Genomic DNA, 19,469 nt, shown 5'->3' on the forward strand with positions numbered 1-19,469 from the left:
TGTGACATAGGGTCCTGGGGCAAACCAGAGGGGTGGTTTGAGGGAAACTAGGGTTACCTGAGGTAAGAACCTCCTAATGACTTCCCCTTTGGGTGTTTGTTCCCATCTTCTCTGCCAATGCTGGTAAAGTGTGGTTAGAATTCTTTTTCTCTATTGTTTTGGGTCGGTTTACAGATTTAAAGTAATCCTTAAAAAGTTTATTAGGATTTGCCTCTTGACCTTATAATTGAGGCACTTTCTAATGATTTTTAGGTCAAGTGGCAGTGCATCTGCTAGGACCAGCAAAGCAGGCGTCCTAACCGTGCAGAATGCCTTTGTTATGATTAACAATATGGTATGCTGGATCTAGTTTTTCCCTGTTTCTAACTAGAACAGCCCCATATGCGTGCACCATAGATTGTAACTGGGAGGAAGATTGCCTTATAAATAAGTACAAGCATCCTCCTTTTTAGTCCCCATTTGGGGCTGCTGATTTTTGCAGTCATGCTAGCATAGTTTCTTACTTTTTTGCCAATGTAGGCAAGATGTGGATAAAATGTCAGTTTGTTATCAAACATGACAGACACCTGGATATTTCAAATCTGTTACTAGGGCTATTTTTTATCTGAAATTTTTGTGGTCGTCTGGTTAGGTTTCCTTTTAGCAGTACTGTACTAACTTAGTTTTAGTATTGGATATTACCAGTTTGTAAGTGTATAGCGATATCTGCTCACTTTTGGTGAGTATGGGATTGGCACACCCAGGGTCCTAAACTGGATATCATCATTCTTCTTCGCTTCTACTTTTGACTCTCTCTCTCTCTCTCTGGTGCAAGGAAGCCTCATAGCTAATAATAATAATAAACTGTGCATCGAAAAAGTAAAATATTAGTGAAAACAGTTCAAGTATGGCCGTGAGAGCGTCCATGATGAGGAAAGAACTGGATGGCCATTTGCATCTCATACTGTTGAATTCATAGAGAAAATTGAACAGCTGATCCTCAATGTCCGCCGAATAACAAACAGATAATTGCTGAGACTAGGATACGGTTTGGATCAGTAGAGAGCAGAATTCACAATGATTTCAATGTGAATAAGGTTTGAACACGATTGAAAGAAAAAAGAAAGACCTACTCTGCTGAATTAATTACCATGTGTACGGTGATCCTGACCTATTTTTCCTGATTGGTGAATCGTATATACATTACTTTGACCCTGAAACAAAACAGGTTTCAAAACAATGGAAACATCCATCATCAGCAGCTCCCAAAGAGATCAGACTGCAACTATTTACAGGGAAAATGTTGCTGTCAGTTTTCTGGGATGAGATGGGCATTATTCTCTCGGATTACCTGGAGAAGGGTACCACCATCAGTGCACATTATTAAAACAACTTACTGAAGCAATTACATGCGGCACTTAAGAAAAAGCGAAGCGGAATACTCAGCAAAGGCATGCTTCACAATGCACCAGCCGACACTGCTGTCGCAATCTTTCCCAGACGTTAGGCTTCATATCTTGCCACACCGGCCTTATTCTGCAGCGGAAATCATTTTGGCGTAGAAAGCATTTTTTTTTTTTTTTTTTTTTTTTTTTTTGCCAATGCAGAGGTACTTTCTGCGACAAAAGCTTAGTTTCAAGAGCAAAATGAGACTTACTACAAGAATGGCACAAGGAAGTGCCGCAAAAGATGGGCGACATGTGTTGCTTCTCTATGTGGTGACTACATAGAGAAGGAGTAATATTGTATATGTTCCAGATCCCAACCTCCTAGAACACGCACATCATAGTCGGGGTAAAAACTTTTTGATGCCCCCTCGTATGTCTTAAATTTCCTAATTTGAAAAAGGTGCATAACCTTTTGTTTTTATTATTAATGGGATTTATCACATCATTATAATAAATCCCATGTGAAATTAAAAGTCCAATATTTCATTAAAAAAAAGCGCATTGATTATTTGAAACCGATTTACTCGCAAAAGGTATATTTATTTATTTAACAAAAAATTATGTACATAGCAATGAATAAACTCAAGATTAAATGAATATTAACACAGTTAAATAAATAAATATAATATAATCTCTCATCCACTTTCTTTTTGATTTTTACACGATCTACGGTGCGTTAGCCCTCTCTTTTTGTGTTCTTTCCTGGTTATCTTCTTTCAGTTAGCAGTTGTCATATTTTTAGCCAATATTATTAATTTGAATTATTTTATTAATTTTATTTATTTAATTACGTTTAATTTTATAAATTATGTTTCCTTATTTTCTTCAGTAGTTTAATTTAATAATTTTATTTTACATATTTGAATTAGTCCGGGCTCTTTCGATTCGCCATTGGTCCACTAAAAATTTACATTTCGTATGTTTAGTTAGCACGAAGAAGGCTGGCCTTGAGTTCATGTTTCTGTAGATTAGTTATTTTTCTCGTTTGTTTTTCTATAAGCCGCATAGGGGCACCAACGAACGCTTTGCAGTATTTCAGCAGTTCATCGTGAAAATACAGCCTTTTGGGTGTCGACAGGTGTGGCTACTTTCCAGAAGAAATTATGCATGTGTGACCCCTATTCTTTTAATTCTCTTTTATTATTTGATTATTTCAGTTCATTTCTTATTTAGGAGTCTGCTTTTTTGCTTTGTTAAGGTTTTTTGTGTGTGTGTGTGTGTGTGTGTGTGTGTGTGTGTGTGTGTGTGTGTGTGTGTTATGGTAACCAGCAGTAGTTACCTATTGTGTAATATGCTGGAGTTCCACTTTTACTTTCACATGGTTAAGAATGATTTATTTAAATTAAACTGTTTATTTGAATAAATATACCATGTAAGTTCTCTTTTTTCTTTTAATATTTCAATATGAGAATCGTATTTTCATTTTAAAACATTTACGAATATTATAGTTTACAACTATTATAAAAATTCAAAATTATCTTTTTTTTTCCCATCCATTTAACGAAAAGTTCTTATGAAGAACTTTGGTTTTTGAGAGTCAATTACAAGCAGAGTATGGAACTCTTCGGACTAACTCAACTTTAATTCCAATAAGATATTTGTTTTTCAAGTTGAAGTTAACAAATTCAGTTTGATTTACAAAGTTTCAGGGAACCTTGAAAGGTGCTCCTGCCACTCAAAGGTTCAACAGAGACTCGGTAGGTCATAAGCTTTCATGTTTGAACGCTACTAAAGCAGAAACAAAAACGAAACAATAAAGTTATTTTCACTTTTATATGAAGAAAATATTACATTAGCGAAATGATATTGAGTCATGCTTTGAAAATGAAATCTCGGTGAAAAAAAAAAAAAAAAAAAAAACCATTGTCGTTATAGAGAAATGATGAAAGAAAGAAGTGTTTTTTTGTTCTATGTCATTTTGTATCAGCCTGTTAATAGCACATTCTAAATGGGAAGACTGGCCCATAGCCTCTATACCAGGGTGGAAAAGGATACATTCCCTGCCATGGTACATAACCCATACCATATCCATTATCTACAGGTCCTCCAGCACCGCCATAACCACCAGGAGCGCCACCATAACCACCAGGAGCGCCACCATAACCACCAGGAGCACCACCATAACCATCAGAAGCACCACCGTAACCACCAACATTTCTGTAGCCACTTCCAGAACCGCTGTATGGATTATATTTATCTTTTACTTCGTTACTGTTTTGGCCTTTTTCAACTCTGTTTCCATCATACACAGCACCATAACTCGAATGCCCACCAATGTTATCATAACCTGCATAACCGCCGTTTCCTACATGGTTCCTTTTGCCTTTGTATCCTGCGTAACCTTTATAAGCCGCTTCTCTAACACCAGTAACTTTTATCTGCGCTCCATCGTGATAGCTTTTATCCACTGATTTGTATTGTACTTTTCCTGCTTCTGCACTTCCACCATACGTGCTATCATAGCTGCGGTATCCTTTTAGTGAACTCTCAGCTGTTTGAAGGTTTGGATTTTCTGTCTTTTCCTTAATTTGTCCCTCGTTTTCTGCGACCGACTTTTCTGTCATGACTTCAACAGATATCGTGAATACGAAGAGCGGTGCAAGGTGGAACATCTGTAAATAAAAGTAAAATATATTAACGTTTTTTTGTTTGTATTTTTTAATAAAAAATTATTATAACTATTGAGTCTGCATACAAAAACTACATCACAGAGGGTAAGCAATCTTAGTGAACACGAGCTTCGCCAATTTTTAAAAATTATTAAAGAGGCCTATCTCAATAAAAATATGCCGTATTAAACCAGTTAAATAATACAAACAATTTACGCAGTCTAATGTCTGAAAGTTATATTTCAAGTGCATTCGATTATTAAATTATGTACCTCAGAAGGTAAACACCTACACTGTACTCAAGGTGTTTACCAGAACTTCACAATTTTATGTCCACGTGATGGGTAGTTGTGAAGTAGGATTTGCGTAGCAGTTTTCTTTTCTTTTTTTTTTTTTTTTTTTGTAGGAAGGTGGGTATACAGCGATATGGGTTAACTTAAAATTCGGTAAAAAGATCCAGGATTCTGAATAAGTTCTGAAATTTTCAAAAGGCCTGCTATTCCTCATCTATTGTATATTTCTTACTAAAAAGAATAAAACGCACAAGTCGTAATAGACTACGGATTGGAATTCACTATAAGAATATCAGTGATATATCATCATATTTTCCCTAGTAGTAAAAAACTACAGAAGTAGTGTAAATGGCATCGATTTAATTGTATCTCATATTGTGACTACCTGCGCAACGAGTTACCATGTATTGCACTACCTCGAATAAGTAACGCTTCGCCAATGGAGAAGACTATTGTTACTTATTCACGGGAATTGTGAAATTTCATTCCAGTAGGTGATCGTACACCAGAGTTGGAAGAAGGAGCCCTGAAACTGAGGAAGGACGCCATGGTTGACAAAGTGAAGTATCGAAGGAGATACCACCACCCATGCTACCCCGGTGTTGGTATGATGTTGGTGATGGACGGTGGTATCCTCCGAGAATAAGTAACAATAGTCTTCTCCATTGGTGAAGCGTTACTTATTCGAGGTAGTGCAACACATGGTAACTCGTTGTGAAGGTAGTCACATTATGCAATACAATTAAATCTATGCCATTTACACTAATTCTGTAGTTGTTTACTACTACTACTACGGAAAAATATAGTGATGTATCACTGATATTCTTATAGTGGATTGTAGTACTGTATTTCTTATATGCAGTATTTCTGGGGGTGAGGAAGGGGGAAGGATTAGAATCGAAAGTGGAGCTTAGACCTCTCCAAGTTCCACAAATTTACGTGCTGAAAATTTGGTGCCGATCCGATTTTTCCTTCTCGATATCCTTTCTGAGTAGTCAACAGTGTACAGTAGAACGTGCGTTTGAGTCGACCGTGATACTAGCCTACATGATTACTAAATACCATGTTTTTCTTGTTTTCTGTCTATTTAGTAAAAACCTGTGACTATATGTAACCACTTGCACAGAAGGCAAATTGCCTTCTCGCCATTATTCTAGAAGTGTGTAAAGTGTGTAAAGTGTGTTTGGGGTCAACGGCACCAGGGGTTTCCCCCATCTCCGCTATTATTCTAGAAGTGTTCACCAAAGACATCCAGCGTATCCGACAGATGTCTTTGGTGAACAGACACTTCTGCCCAGATTAGGAATGCTCTTGTGCACCCGCCATATAACCACTTGCACAGTTGACAATCGTTTGAATTAAGAGACTTTCTTACGAGGGTGTATCAAAAAGTTCGTATCCTGACCTAAATAAAACATCAGTAGGAAGATGTCGTTTTTAATATAAGTTGTCTACATATTCAATAACTAACATGTGAAATTTCATTCCAGTAGGTGATCGTACTCCAGAGTTGGAAGGAGGAGCCCTGAAACTGAGAAAGGACGCCATGGTTGACGAAGTGAAGTATCGAGCAGTGATCAAGTTCCTGCATTTACAGGGCAAGAAAGCTCAAGAAATTGACGAAGAAATGAAAGCTGTGTATGGGCAGAATTTTCCATCCTATGACACTGTAAAAAAGTGGAAACAGGAGTTCCAGTGTGTTCGTACAAGTGCCTTTGACGAGCCAAGAGAAGGAAGGAAGTGAGACGGTTGCAAAGGTTGAACAGCTGGTGCTGAGTGACAGACGTGTTACAATCGATTTCATCGGAAATGCAATGGGAATTAGTTGTGGGGCTGCCCACAGCATTTTACATGGCCATCAGCACATTTCTAAGGTCTCCGCACGATGGGTTCCAAAATTGCTGAAGCCTTTACAGAAGCCGTTGCCACCACCAACTTTGTTTCCCAGTGCGGATTCGAATTACTGCACCACCCACCCTGTTTTTCTGATCTAGCACCGTTAGACTTTCTTGTTTCGAGAAATGAAGAAACCATTGTGTGGATGCCGCTTTGATTCGTCTCAGAAAGTCATCAATGTAGTGGAATTGTGGTTTCAGGCAAAAAGTGTGGACTTCTATGATAAAAAAAATAATAATAAAAAACCCAACTGATCCACAGATGGGAGAAATGTGTTACTATACATGGATAGTACATAGCCAGGATTAAAGTTCCTGTGAAGTTTCACCTTTCTAGGGTTATTATTTCTGGTTCAGGGTACGAACGTTTTGATACCCCCCTCGTACGGTTTCATGTGGAACCCGTTTGACGACTCTGTCAATATTGATTTCACTACTCTGAGTTTTGAAAAAAAAAAACTTCACTGATCTTTTCTCAGAAAAGGGTGCTTCTGAATCATTTTCTAATGCGTCTTTCAAAAATGACTCCGATTTGTTTCCATCATGTCAGGTTTCTTCAAAAATCACGAAAAATGTTTGATTTTTCACAAATTTTTATTAATTTTGGCACAATTTGTGCACTCAAATTATAAGAAAGTGCTACTTTTACCAGACTTTTATATTTAAATACACTATTAAAAAAACATTTTACGACTAAAGCCTAATGTTGCGAGCAAGTTTATTGACGTATAAGTAGTGCTATTGTATCATTTTAATATGCAGCAACCTACTAAAGTGGTACATAATTGGCATAAATTAAGTATATGGTTACTGAATTATGACCACCTACCTAATATCGTGTTGGGTCACCGTTCGCACCGATAAAAGTGGCTATTCGCATACGCATTGACTCCACTAGATGCCTGAAGACGTCCATGGGAATGTGGAGCCATGCTACTTGCAAGACTTTTCAGTGTTGGAACAGATGACAGTTGCATGTTCGTACGCCTCACTTCCCGTTCCAAAACATTCCGCAGATGTTCAATTGAAATGAGGTAAAGCGAATTTGGAGGCTGAATCATTTTCTAATGCGTCTTTCAAAAATGACTCCGATTTGTTTCCATCATGTCAGGTATCTGACATGATGGAAACAAAGTGCTACTTTTACCAGACTTTTATATTTAAATACACTATTAAAAAGACTGAAAACATTTTACAGCGAAAGCCTCATGTTGCGAGCAAGTTTATTGACGTATAAGTTGGTGCTATTGTATCATTTTAATACACAGCAACCTACTAAAGTAGAACATAATTGGCATCATTTAAGTATATCTCATATTGTGAATACCTTCGCAATTAAATGATGATTTATTGATGACAATTATGTACTACTTTAGTAGGTTGCTGGGTATTAAAATGATACAATAGCACTAACTTATACGTCAGTAAATTTGCTCGCAACGTGAGGCTTTAGCCCTAAAATGTTTTCAGTCTGATAACCAGTTGCACACCATCAGGCATCTCTCATATTGTGCAATTATACTTCACGACTGGGTTGTCATCATTGCAATACCAGGGTACCTTCCCACCCACTGAGAAGCCAACAAGCTTCGACCTGGGTACCTGCCCGCCCACTGATGATAGACCAAAAGTCTTGAAACGGTCGCTAGGGGAGCCAGATAATCACGGAGTTTCCGAGAATAGGTAACAACAGTCTTCTCTACTGGAGAAGCGTTGCCTATTCGAGGAATTTATGAGTTTTTGAGTGGTGTGAGTTGAAGGAGTTACTGTCCCTTTCATTCTTCTGAATCGTTTCGTTTCCTCTTCCCCTCCTACTATTACTTTCCCTCTACTTTTTGCTTTTCTAAGTCTAATAGGGACAAGTGGATAATCGAGTAGATATTCACATACATACATACAAACAAGCTTCGAAAGGGTGCCGTCTCGGTGTTGGTATCCGCCGAGAATATGCAACAATAGTCTGCTCCATTGGTGAAGCGTTACTTATTCGAGGTAGTGCAATATCATGGAAACTCGTTGCGAAGGTATTCACAATATGAGATATACTTAAATGATGCTAATTATATACTACTTTAGTAGGTTGCTGCGTATTAAAATGATGCAATAGTACTAACTTATACGTCAGACTATTAAAAAGAGCATTGTGGTAAAAATTCCACTCAACGCTTATTTTAAAAACTGATGTACAATGGGTCAATTTTTTTTTTTTTTTTTTTGATTTTCGTGCAGATCCTTCTGCTTTACAGTCCCTCTTCAGCATCTAGGAATAGTCAGGCATCATGCTGACATTCCACCTGTCCCGGTACCTAATCTCCACGTCTTTAATGTACTGGTGAAGCCTCTCCCCGTGTTCTTCACTAACAACTTCCTAGATTTTCTGGGAAGTAGTCGATGTGGGAGTGTAAAAAATGTACCTTGACACTTGTGTTGCAACCCAGTTTCTTGAAGTTTACCAACGTATTTTCAACTATGTTCTTGTAGTCTGGATCCTTGTTGTTTCCTTGTTGTTTCCTAAGAAGTTCTCAACAACAGACCTGAAGCTAATCCATGCCTGTTTTTCTCTTTTATTCCTAGTTCCCTCAAAATCTAAGTCTTTCATCAGTTTGCGATTTGATGTCCAACAAAAATACTTTGTTTTAGCTTCTCTTGGGTGATCAACGGGAATTTAGTACAAAGGTAGTTGAAGTAGAGACCTTCCTCAGGTAAAGTTTTCACAAACTGTTTCATGTGCAAGAGTGGAAGGACGATAGTTTTGGAGTCTACCAGTGGTTTATCAACTATGCTCTTTGATCCAGGGAAAAAAAACTGTCCCTCTTTGGCCAGACCTTGACACCCCAGTGCTTACTCTTTGCCCGACTGTCCCACTCACACAAAAAGAAAGGCATTTTTGTGTAGCCAGATTGCTGTCCAAGTAATGCTTATTACTTTAATGTCAGCACAGACCAACTAACCATGTTCTTCATACTACTTCTTCAACTACTTCAAGTTCTCATATGTTTCTTTCAAATGCACAGAGTGAGCTACTGGAATTGACCCAAAATTATTTCCATTATTTCCATTAATGAGTTAATGAACTATTCCTAAATAGTTAATTAACTCATTTATGAACTATTCCTAAATAGTTCAGAAATTATTTAATGAACTATTTAGGAATTTAATCATTTATGAATTATTTAGTAATTAAGTCATTTATGAACTTAGGAATATAAAAAACCATAGAAACGTTCTTAGAAAAGTAGGAACTAGTTCTCGTTCTTTGTGTCTGTACCATGAGAAAAACATCTCATGTGCTAGAAGATTTTTTGATTTAAGTCTAGAACCAAGGAGTTCTGCTGATGCCTTTGGTAAAATTTAAATCTCTTGGCAGATCATTGAGTTCATGATGTGAAAACAGTTGAGGGTTGAACTCAATGTCTCCAGGCGTGTAGACTTCAGTTTCATCTTCAGCAGCTTCACTTTCAATACTCTCTGCTGCTACATTCTCCAATATAGTGGAGGGCATGGAATTAGCAGGTTTTTTTCCATGTGTGACAGGTCTAATAGAAGATGGATACACAATGCGCTTCTTACTCTTAGTATTGTATCCCTCTACATTAACTAAGCAAAAGTAATAGTCATCACAGTGGTTTGTAGGCTCCTGCCAATTCATGAGAATTACAAATGGCATAGCCTTCTTTTTACCATTTTTTTACAATCTCAATGTTTCAACACAGTTTCCGCAAACTTTATGTGGAGCCCATTGTTTACTTTGGTCACCGAGTTTCACTCCAAAATAAGCACAATACACATTCTGTAATATATCTTGTTTTTGCTTGAGGATTACATGACTTCCACAAATATAGCAAAACAGTTTCGGATTGTTCAAACTCTTACGTGAAGACATTTTAGCACAGTTTTCAGCACAATTTTGACACGATAACCTCAAATATACACTGAAACAGTTAACCAAGAACTAACATCCGCCACTAGATGCTAGTCCCTCCGTAGATGGAGGATGATGTTGAAGAGAAATAATGAGCCATACGAAAAATATGGAGTATGGCGCAGGATAAAGTCACTCGCGTTCAGGCCTTAGGCAGAGGATCGGTGCGAAAAGTGAGAGGCAGTCTCCAGAGGAAGATAGTTGAGCAAGGCAGGTGGCGCTGTGCTCCATATGGCTACCACAAGGGAAGGGCAAGAACACCCATCCCAACAAATGAAAGTGCTTCCTGTGCTAGTGACTACCCAGGAAGGAAGAAAGCCAACTCATGAACTGGAACATCGAAATAAATACGTCCATCAAATGAAAACATAGTAGGTAGTAACCAAGCGAGAGACATGTATGAACATGTAAAGGGCGGCTCCTAGAATGTCAGTTCAGCTCCGCCTCGTATCTCTGTGAAAAATAGTACCACACTGTAAAGGGCCAGAAATGTGAATGACGTAGGCTTGCGTGTATTATGTGTGTGTTCTGTTCAAGCTAGACACAGATATGAAAATGTACCAGACGAGACTACATACCAAGTGGTTGGAACGATTCCTAACTGTTCAAGTCACCGAACAGCGAATAGCAGCCAGAGAAGGACCATCGTCCTGAAGAACCTGATAGCTCCTGCAATCTTGTAAAAAATCAAGCAGGATGTGAGCGATCAGCTACAAAGAACATGGACAACATCGGACCTGTGGAGGAAGAGCGAAAAGATTGAAAAGAGCAGCTGAAGTGGAAACAGACAAGGTCATGATATCCAGAATAGAAGACGAGTGGAAGAAGGCCCTAAAAGAATTCGAGGGAACGGACCCCACAAAGACTCATGTCATACCGAAGCAGAGACCCATAGTGTGCATAGTGTGCATAGTATTAGGGTCAGGCGCCACCTGTGGTTTCCCACATCTGCGCCATATGTTCACTGTGAAGGAATACAGTACTACTGTAAATGCCAGAAAAGTGTTGTGTGTTGTATATGACATATTGCGTTAGGTTCTGTTGTGTGTCCTGGCATTTGGCCGCAGGGCCCCCTAGTGGGACTCCACGTTGCCCGCACACACCACTAGGAGGTAGCCAGTCTGCCCATTATTCTCTGGCTTGTCTCCGCCAGGGTCGCCAGAGCTTTCTGGACGGAGACAAAAAAAAAAAAAAAAAAAAAAAAAAAAAAGGTAGAGTCGGGGAAGTACAGAGTGTACGTAAGAAAGGAGGGTATAGCTAGAAATATGGAGGATGTAGGCGAAGGTATCCTCCAGGTTATCAATGGAGCAATAAGCGCCATCAGTTGAAAGGGGAACCCGGGAAGGACGATAAATAAGACAGCAAGAGAGCTGTGCAAGTTGCCACTGAGGAATGAGGTGGTCCATACGCCAGTTCATCCTATCCAGGTTAAGATCGGTTGGCCAGTTAGGTTAGGATCAGATGTTTGGGTTGTTCCTATTTTGTGTTGGCAAGTAGGGTGCTCCGTCTTGTGAAGAGGGCTTGTGCAAACTTGGTAAAACTCATAGTAGTTTTCTTCTGTGATGAATAAGTGTTCATTTCCTTGAGGGTTATCTTGTATACGAGTAAACAGGATGCTGCGGAGGTTCTCATAGTGTTGACAGGTATATACTAGATGGTTCCAGTCTTCTATTTCACCACATGCACAGTAGGGGTTGTCAATGATTCCCATGGATGTTAATTTATGGTTTATTGATCCGTGTCCATGATGAAGTAGGTGGTATAAAGACCAGGAGAAAACCAAGTTGGAGATTTAGTGGAAATACGGCATTCACATACGGTATAAATTTCTTGGTGATTGGGTCCTTGTCGGTAGCAGTCCATCTGTCCTGCCAGGTCTGAAGTAGTAGGATGGCAATTTTTTTCTTTTCCTGCCTGATTTCATTCAGGTTATTGATGGAGTGTCCAAGGATAGTTGCTGGTATACCCCTGGATAGACAGTAGTGGAGGCCCCTTCGAATAACCTCCAGATCAAGCGGAAGGACGCCCGCAAGAACCTGAAGGGTTGGGTTGCTAACTGTGCAGCATGCCCTTGTAATAGTAAGAAGGATGGTACGCTGGATGGTTCCCAGTTTACGTTTGTTGTTGTAAAGAGTTGCCCTGCGAAACCAGACCCCTGATCCATACGTTATGAAGGGAAGGAAGATTGATTCGTACAGAATCTTAAGGGTGCGTCGGTTCAATCCCCAAGACCCAATATAATCCTGTCGAAAGTCACAGAATCTGCAAATATCACATTACTTCAGCAACGCTGGAGGCCATCCACACAGCCGTGTGCTGTACTGCCATAGCAGCCACCACAATCAATGGAAGAGGAACGACAGACTAGCAACAAAAGACACGAAAAAACAAAGAATCGCCAGCCTGGGAAAGAAGGTATCAGCAGAAGATAGACGAACTAAGAGTCAAGATAGGTCAGTTGACCCAATATCAACGGATTAATAGGAGCAAGAAGTTGATTGGAAAAATGAAGAGCATTCTTAAGAAAGACAACGTCCACAGCAAACACGAGACCAAAATCAGGGAGTTGGAGAATACTTAGGCACACTTACGCAAAATTTCCTCGCATTTGGCAATAGACTACACCGATACAAATAGAGCTCCCAGAGGAAAAGAAACAACCAAATTTCCGATGAAAACCAAAGAGCCTTTTACTGGAGCATCATCCAAGAGGAGAAAGAAGGTAAGAAGGTAAAGGACCAACCGAGAATAAGACGATCCAGATGTTCTGGGGGAAACATATGGAGCAATGAATTAAGACATAATAGCCGAGCCCTGTTGATAGAACTACAACTCAATAAAACCAAGGACATAGAAGATATGACAGAATGGGAGCTTCATGAGGAAGAAAGAAGCGCAACACGCGATTAGGAAGTCCCACCACTGGCGAACCCGAGGAATGGATAACATCCACAACTAATGGTACCAGATACTCACTTGCATACACACACAAGCATCTAGCAGAGCAGTTCACCCAGATGATAAGTCACTAAAAGATACTTTCAAAGTTTCTTACTCAAGAAATCACATACCTGAAGCCTAAGGACCAAGACACAAGAAACTCGGCAAAATACAGGCATATCACCGGTCTCCCAAAAACGTACACGATCCTGACTAGCTGCATAACCAAGAAGATATCAGCCCACTTGAAGAGCCAGAACATCATAGCCAAGCAGCAGAAGGGATGTAAGCGAATGAGCAAAGGATGCAAGGAGCAATTAACTATTGATGTCACAGTTATTGAGCAAGCCTACAAGAAGCGCCGCAACGTGTACATGGCCTACATCGACTCCGTACCTCATAACTGGCTAACAAAGACGCTGAAGATCTACAAAGTCAACCCATAGTCTTTAAAAAAAGAAAGTGTTCTATTTATATTCCGGAACGACTACCAAGTTAGAAAAGTTTGCAATAAATCATAAATGCAATCGTTAACTGTATTTAGCAGTCACACGAGCTAGGACCACAGTTCAATCAAAGAGCGTGTACTAGTGCAGTCTCACTCAATTGCTGGGCTATTTCAAGGCAAAGTTATGGTTGTCGCTTAACATTTAACGTAGCACATATCATGACCGCGCTGTTATTTTACGATAGAATGCTGAAACGTGTACATTGTTTAATAATATATAAATTGCCCTCGTGGTTAGAACTATTCTATATAGTCACTGCATACCCAAACCGTGCGGAAAATACCCGCGTTCAAATCCAATCAATGACAGGAGGAATTTTGATGGACGTTTTCTCATGATGTGGTTGGGTCAGTTGGTCTCAGACGAGGGTTACACTTTTTTTCTCTGGGAAGCTCGGATTTTTCGTACAGCAAACATGCAAGAACACAGAACAAAAACAATTAACAGAAAAAAAATATACGTTGCCCCGTAGCCTTAATTGCTTTGGTGCTTAACACATGCACGTTATAATAAACTTCGGTGTGTAAGCCTGGAATAGAAAAAGGGCACATGTCCTGCTATTATGAATCCCTAATGTTTTGGCCTTTTCAATTTGGTAAATATTGTGTAAGATGTAATATCATATATTAATATATACGCACGTATACAGTACATCACTTACCATTATGTGTAACATTGCAGCCATAACTGGGGTCCTGTTTCTGTATCTGGGACTTTCTAGGCAACTCTAAAATTTTACTTCCTTCTTGTTAGTTTTATATACCCTCGATACCATAATGTGTTCATGCTGACGTGACAAGCGAATAAGCTGGGGGAAACAGAAACCATTGCGTAAAATATAGCTCTAGTCAAATCATGTTTTGGCGAATTTCAGTTCCAACATTAGTGATATTTGTAACGATAACAATCTCCCCACTAACGGAGATATTGATCATTCTTCGGCCAAAAGTACCTAGCACTGGCATTTTCACCGATATCGCGACGCTGTTTCATATAGTGTATGGTTGCGGAGTAAGCATAATTTTCTTAGATATTAAGAAAATATTAATTTACTAACTAATAAAGTTTTCAGAACAAGAAATGAGTCTTCGTTAATTTTAAATATTTCTTGTTTGCTTTAGCTCATTAGTAGATTGCCGGTTCTGGACGAAGAATTTACACCATTGTATGGTTGATTGCTTTCACTAATAACTTCGGTTAGCACTCATTTGACATATTTTTGATGTCCTTTGTTCAATAGTGCAAATGAAACATAAAATTTCCCAAAGAGGAAATAGCGGATGGGCAATAGTTTTCTTCCGTGTCTTTCTCCCAGGAAAAAACATCGTTTTTTCCTGGGAGTATTGTTTCTGGAAAAAAGAATATCAGACATCGGGAGAACGAACTGATCGGCCAACATGCAAGAATGTTCGTTGTAGTCTAATCAGTGTTACACTATATTAACGATTCTAAATTGATGTCATCACGGATTTACTGTGCAATTACTACAGACCGCAAGATTCTCTATAAAACGTTTAATGAAATTTACTTGTTGATAGTAAAGCAATTATAGTAACGGGGTTGGTAGTGGTTTTGGGATAAAATATGTAATCATTTACAAGCAGGCCGCTGTCAGGAACAACTGGACGCAAACAAGAATGGCTACTTCCAGTTACGTGAAAAAAATACTGAAAACACTGTTCAATTTTGCTGCCTCTGAGAGCTGGCGCTTCGGGATGCGGCTGCTTAACATACCTGTGCTACTGCGCGATAAAATCCACACACTGCGACAAAAAAATACTCTATCATTTTATATGTTGGCGCTGGTACACCTATTCATACTGAATAACATATTCTAAATCTATCACCAGTATAACACATTCTAACTGTATCCTTTTAATTCTCTTTCTTCATTTTCTACTTTCCTATCTTCGTGCTGATACTGACATGTGTTTGTTTTTTGGCAATGGGTTCATGTGGCGTCTGTCTTTTGCATTTCGCGTTATGCTAGCTCTCAGGATTTATATATATATATACATAAATTCCATATATATATATATATATATATATATATATATATATATTTATTTATTTTTTTACCTTTTCTTTCTTCTGCTATCCTATCAAGCTTTTTTTTTTTTATATATATTTTTATTTTTCCGTAATAGTCCTTTTGAGGAGAGCCCTTTCAGTCCCCCAGCTTGCTAGAAGCGGATTTTTTAATATTTATTTTTATTGACGTACAAGTTAGTGCAATTGCATCATTTCTCTACGTAGCCAACTACTTAAGTAGTTATAAATTGGCATCATTAAGTATATCTCATATTGTGAATACCTTCACAACGAGTTGCCATGATATTGCACTACCTCGTTTCACCATAGGAGAAGACTATTTTTACTTATTTTCAGCGGATACCATCATCCATACGGCATCGTTTCGGAACTTATTTGCTCCTCACCAGTGGGTGGGTGGGTGGGTAGGTACACTGGTGTTACAATGATGACAACCCAGTTGCGAAGTATAACTCCACAATATGAGAGATGCCTGATGGTGTGGAGTAATTTGGATTACAGAATAGTTTAGGACTAAAGATTCAGGTTACGTAGGGGCCCTAAACTATACTCTAATCTAAATTTCTCCAAACCATCAGGCCTATCTCATATTGTGGAGTTATACTTGCAACTGAGTTGTTATCATCGCAACACCATGGTAACTGTCTACCCACTGATAAGGAGCCAATAAGCTCCTAAACGGTGCCGTATGGGTGATGGTATCCGCAAGTAACAATAATCTTCTCCTATGGTGAAGCGTTACTTATTCGAGGTAGTGCAATATCATGGCAACTCGTTGTGAAGGTATTCACAATATAGATATACTTAATGATGCCAATTTATAACTACTTAAGTAGTTGGCTACGTACAGAAATGATGCAATTGCACTAACTTGTACGTCAGTTAACTCCCTACGTAACCAGAGGCTTTAGCTCTAAACTATTCTGTAATTTTTATTTATTTATTTTTTTTTTTTCTGGCCTTTTAGCCTTATGCTAGAGGCGGGATTTTGCTGGTGCCTGGGTTTGGGCTTCCTGAACGTGGGATTATCGGCATCTGCTGGTCTTTCACTCCACCAGTGGTTGAGTGACATGTGGACGTGTTTTTGTAAAGGGCGGCTCCTAGAACGTCTGTTCAACTCCGCCTCGTATCTCTGTGAAGAACAGTATCACTACAAATGGGCCAGATATGTGTGTGATGTAGGTTTGTGTGTTCTGTTCTGGCCTCTTGGCTACCCAGAAGCATCAGTCACCTGGACAGATGATTCTGGGTACTCGTCCACACAACGGGAAGGTGGGCCAGTCCCAGTAAAACACGTACCGTCTCAAAAGAGACTCTGACTCACCTGATGTCAAAAGGTGGGCCCATTCCAGAGGAAGAGAGAAATAAAAAAAAATAAAAATAAAAATAATAAATAAAAAAAAAATCCCGTGGTGTAATTAAAAACGAAAAAAAAAAGAAAAAAAAAAGAAAGAGAGGAGAAGCTACACTAGTGGAGAGTGGGGGGGGGGGGGGATGAGGAGAAAAAAAAGTACGCTAGTGCAGAGCGCGAAGAGAAAATGAGAAAAAAAATAGTAATAAATAAAATAAAAATAAATAAAAATAATAAATAAATAAAATGATTAATAAAATAAACACAATTATAGATAATTAAAAATTTTAGATAATTAAAAATTCTATTTAGTAAAGTAAAATTTTTAAGCTGCTGTCTGGGGATTCCCATTCGTAGCCTGCGTTATTCTGTAGGAGGCTTTCCTGCGCGTGAATACTTGCGTCGAGAAGTTCTGGAAGGCAGCCAGGTTCTGTGGTGTTTGTAACAGAATGTCCAGTTGATTTTCAGTGAGAGAGATGGCATTTGTTAGGTCTTGCCTCAGGTCCTCGTAGAGAGAGCACTCGAAAAGAAGGTGGAACCAATTCTCCTCGGTCCCGCAGTAGCAAACGTGTATGGGTATTAGGCCTAGTTGGCAGAGCTTCTCGTTTAAAGAGCCATGCCCAGTGATTGGGAATGATGTCTCAAGAGTTAGAGAGAGCCATTTCTGTGCAGACTTAGAGGAGGTGAAAGTCACATCCGGCAGGAATCTCCTTGTAACTGCTCCCTTGGTGGAAGTGTCCCATCTTGTCTGTCATATGTTTATCATCTCATTATAACAGCGTGTTTTCTCTGCCTTAGGGTCAGTGTCCAGGTTTAGCTCAATGTCCAAGATCTTGGTCGGAATTTTCTTGTTTATCCTAAAGGTTACATACAGCTCCAGTGGAAAGGTCCCAGCTAAGACCTGGATAGCAGCAGTGGATACTGTCCTGCATACTCTATGGGTAGCCAGAAGCATTGTCCGTTGTATAGAGCCTAATTTGCTTATCATATTTACCAATCTAGCTCGGTGGAACCAAGCACCTGCAGCATACGACACGATCGGAAGGAAGACGGCTTTATAGTACAGCTGAAGCGACCGCTTGGACAGGCCCCATTCGTTCCTGGTGATTCTGATAATTGAGCCTGAAAATTTTTTCACCTTGGAGCTGAGATGGGGGTGAAAGCTTAATTTATGATCCAGAACCACCCCGAGCACAGTGGTCTGTGTGACAATGGGAAGTTGTACCCCAGAGACTTTAACTTGCGGAGGCCGCCTGAGGTCCAGCTTATTTTTAAAGAGCATCATTTTAGTCTTGCTTGGATTTATCCGTAGTTTATTTAGTGCAGCCCAGGAAGAGAGGTCGTCATGGATCCGATTAGCATTGTCTTCTATGGCTTTGCGAGAGCGACCGGACACCATTATCATGAGATCGTCTGCAAAAGCAACAATCTTGGTATTGGCAAAGGAGCGGGAAAGCCAGTCTTGTAGGATTATGTTCCACACGAGAGGTCCCAGGACTGAGCCCTGAGGGCACCCCCGGGCGACTGGCCTGGAGACATGCTGGTATTTTGACTTTAGAATTTGCTGTTCCATCTGAAAAGTAGCTTTGGAAAAGTTTATAGAGAGAGTGGGGTTTTTTTTTTTTTTTTTATTGAATGATCCCAAACTCACTTTGGGCATTCTGGACGGGATATTTCGGGTACACTACGATTCACGCCTGGTTCTGGCCGACCTCCTCGTGGTGTAGACGGGCACTAGGAAGGCTTTCCAGGTGGCAAAGTAGCCAGAAACAAATAAAGAACACAAGTCAACAACCCTTATACTTCGCAAACATAACATACACACATTTCTGGCCTTTACAGAGTCCTGTAACATTAGAATATGTACCACGGCAAGTTGAACTAAAGTTCTTGTGACGCCCTACATACGCTACTATACATGCCTACATGGTACATCGCTAATCCTAGAAACACTTGCATGAAGGGATTAAAATCTTTTAGATACTAAAGCAGTATCAAATTGAATTAAAATTGGACCAATAGAAATCTGGCAATTATTATTTCTTCTTTCCATGCAATCTTTCCGTGCAACGTGGATTTAATGTAGTTTTAATGCAGCATTGTTAGCTTTACGTAGTCCGTGCATGCTTTGAGTGTATTGTTATGTAACTGTCGTGAAGAGGTACTTATACAGAGAGAAATCAGACTTAAAAAAAATAATAAATAAATAAGGGAGAATACCGAAGAAGAGTAATAAGTATTATATAGTTGTAATTAAATTTAAAGGCTAAGTTTAGAGAACGTAAAGCTATAGAGTTTTATTAAGTGTTCTGTAAAGTTTAATCTTAGTAATTAATTGATAAGGAGATAACTATATTTATTTTTCCTTCTATTAATCACCGAAAATTAATAAAAAAATAAATAATAATAAAATAACAATAATAGTAATAATTCAATTTAAGAAAAAATCGAACCCGCCTCAAATGTAACAC

The sequence above is a fragment of the Mastigoproctus giganteus genome, chromosome 2 (genome assembly GCF_048544385.1).
Source record: "Mastigoproctus giganteus isolate SK-2022 chromosome 2, ASM4854438v1, whole genome shotgun sequence".
Classification (NCBI taxonomy): Eukaryota; Metazoa; Arthropoda; class Arachnida; order Uropygi; family Thelyphonidae; genus Mastigoproctus; species Mastigoproctus giganteus.